Raw genomic sequence first — 3,285 nt, 5'->3', positions numbered from 1 at the left:
GTGTCCCAGGAGGAGAGGTCATTGATCTGGAGTCGGCTGAATGCAGGAGCGGGGCAACCATGGCAAAATCGACGGGGCATAGCAGTGGATTTCATCCAAAGCAGCAGGTTAGTATTCGTTTATTTTTGTACGGCAAGATCAAGACACGATGCCTAAAATTTTCTTGTTTGCAGCAGGGTCACATGAAAATCAGTTTGTCACCATAGTCCAAGGTATGCCACCTGAAATTGAATATATGTATGCATGTAGAGAGGGATTATTGTCACGCCCAGAAATTCTCGAACCAGAATTTCTAAGCTGAATGTGCATTAAATCCCTGTCCAGGACCAGCCAGGGTACACAAACGACAATTGTTGACATACAGATCCACGTCTTACAAAAATAGAAAAGATTACAAATGCAGCGGAAAAGATAAAAGCGAGCTAAACCGGGAAGCTTGACTTCAGCAGCGGGCGACTCCACTCCACAGGCAATCCTTGACGGCAGCGACGAAACCAACTTTGACAAAACAGCTCCAACTAGGAAGATCTTCAGCTCTGGTGTGGGGGAAAAGAGAGCAAGACTGAGTACTACCCACTGTACTCAGCAAGTCATACCGGAAGAGGAGGTATGATGCAGGATATAACCAAAGGAGGCTAGAGGTTCTTTTGCATAAAGCTAGCATTTAAAAACAGTAGTTGAAGGCAGTAAAACAGTTGTAGTAATTAATCAATATTAACCAAACACTGTCCAACGCTACCCCACGTTGCAACAGGCCCAACCAACCACCTGAACTACACCAGTTCATTAAGCTAAACTAGGAATGAGACTAATCACGGTGAATCTGGTTGATCGCCCATAACCGCGGGCACGGCTATTCGAATAGTTTTACTCTGGCCAGAGGTGTACAACTGTACCCACAAGACACGATTCCACACATGTCGCCATGCCCCGAAGTATCACCATGATACTGCAAAGGGGGAAATCGTGACAAGACCCTCCACATAACCCTCCCCTAATCATCCACACCACGCTAAGGTTTCACCCCCACCCCTCAAAAGGCAGTGGGCGGTCCCCTCTTGCGCCGCGGTGAATCCGGCAGCTGGACAACCGGACACCCCGGCCGACCCAACTCCATCACGCCCACCCTCGCCACCGGTGCCTAGGAAAGGGTCGAGCTATACTTCAGATCAAGCAGTTACCCACTCCCGCTTGTGGAAAGCACGGTAAGTCTCCCAGGGTTTCCCGTGAACCGGTCCTTAACTGCCATGGGTGCGACCAGCAAAACCATGCACCCACAGCCCACCATTCAGTGTATTTTAATTAACTAACACCATTGCGGTGGCACCAATCTAAAGCTATGCCAATAGACAAAGTCTATGTAATAAGGTGATCCCCATTTGTGTGCTAGTTGAACTAAGCATGGCTAAGCATTTCCTAAACCAACATCTAGTCATTTTGATACCCAAGTTATCAACGGCATATGGTAAACAATATGTGGCTGAGGAATAGGACCCATCCCACATTACATTGTAAAAGAATGCAACATTTAATAGAAATGCGGGATATTTGTAAATTGGGTACAATATGATCAAACGTATTTCATGACTTGCCTTGCTCTCGCACTGACGAGACCTCAGCAACGTCTTCGAGAAACCGTGGATCGACAAAACGGCCGAAACCTACGCGACAAACAAAGCACACAAGCAAAACAGGCTATAAGACTACTGAAACAGGGAACAAAACCATTTTTAATGGATTCTTTGCATTTTTCTTGATTTACTGAGACTTGAATGGACTTAAACGGAGCTCGGATGAATTACTTATGAATTTTAGAAGATAAACTGTGTTTTTACTAATAAAGAAAAGTCCTTAATCAATTTATTGCGCAATAAAGCCCAGGGCTGACGTCAGCGAGGGGAGGGGGTGGCGCCGACAGGCGGGCCCCACTGATCAGCGGCACTAAGGGGGGGAGAGGGGGCGGCTGGCAAGCGGGCCCCACGGGCAGTGGCTCAAGGGGGAGGGAGTGGGCGGCGACATGCTCGGCACGGCTCAAGCCGGCCGGCCATGGCGAGGCGACGACGGCGCACGACCGCCGGCGGTGACCGGCGGCGCGGGGAGACGGCGGCGGCCGGCGCGAAGGCGGCGGCGGCAGCCGAAGACGACGGCGCACGCGCGGAGGGCGGCGGCGCTCACGGGGGGAGAGGAAAGGAAGGAGGAAAGGGGATTCCTCACCGAGGCGATGGCGGCGACCGGCGTGGGAAGAGACGAGCGGCGATGACCGGCGACGCGGAGGCACGGACGGGCGGCGGCGACACCCTAGGAGAAGATGGAGAGGCGTTAGGAGAGGAGACGACGACCACGGCGGCTTGAATTGTCGGCCGGAGATGGAGGGGAGGGAAAAACTCACCGGCTCGCGAGGGGAGAGGTGCTCCGGTGGGATTCCGGCGACGCGAGGCGGCGGCCGGGAAAGCTCTTGCGGCGGCGAAGCTAACGGCGGCGGCGGTTTGGCGCGGCGGCGACTCTAGCGGCGGCGGCTCGCGGCCGAAGGCGGCGGCAAGCGGCGGCACTAGCAACAAGCGGCGCGAGCGCGATAGGAGGCACGGGAGAGCGCGGCGAGTGCGAAAAACGAGAGAGGAAGACGCGGGGAGCGATTTATAGGTGCGGGAGGGGGCGGACGTGGCCGGGGAGGTGGCCGATTTGGCCGGCGACGTGGGGAGTGGAGGGAGAGTGAGAGAGGTGGATTCGAAATCGAATCCCGCCCTCTCGAGCGCGCGCGCGGGCCGGGAGATGCGGGGGAAGAGGCGGCGACGTGGGCGCGAGGTGCGGGCGCGGAGAGGGACGGAGAAGGCGGGCGGCGTGGGGAGGTGGGGCGCCGGCGGTTGGGGCTCGGCTCCAACCGGCTAGAGGAGGAAGACGACCGACAGGTGGGCCCCACCTGTCGGCGCCCGAAGGAGAGAGGGAGGGAGGGAGGACTTCGGGGAGGGGAAAGGGGAACGGGCCGGCCCACAAGGGGAGGCCGAGCGCGGGCGACGGGTGGACTGGGCCGACGGCCCAAGAAGAGGAAAAAGGAGGAAACAGGAAAAAGAAAAAGAAAAGAAAGGATTTTCCTGGGATTTAAAAATTGCACTTTGGTGATTTTTAATTGGTTAAAATTATTTCCAAGGCTCTGAAAATTCCACTAAAAATCCTGTTAATATATTGTGACATGTAGAATCCAAGAAAAATTCCACATGCCGATTCCGATTATTATTTGCATTTATTAATTAGGGAATTAGCTCTAGGTTAATTAAGATAATTTCTTCG

This window comes from Oryza sativa, chromosome 2, assembly GCF_034140825.1.
Source record: "Oryza sativa Japonica Group chromosome 2, ASM3414082v1".
NCBI classification, from domain to species: domain Eukaryota; kingdom Viridiplantae; phylum Streptophyta; class Magnoliopsida; order Poales; family Poaceae; genus Oryza; species Oryza sativa.
Note: the sequence above shows the minus strand (reverse complement) of the source record.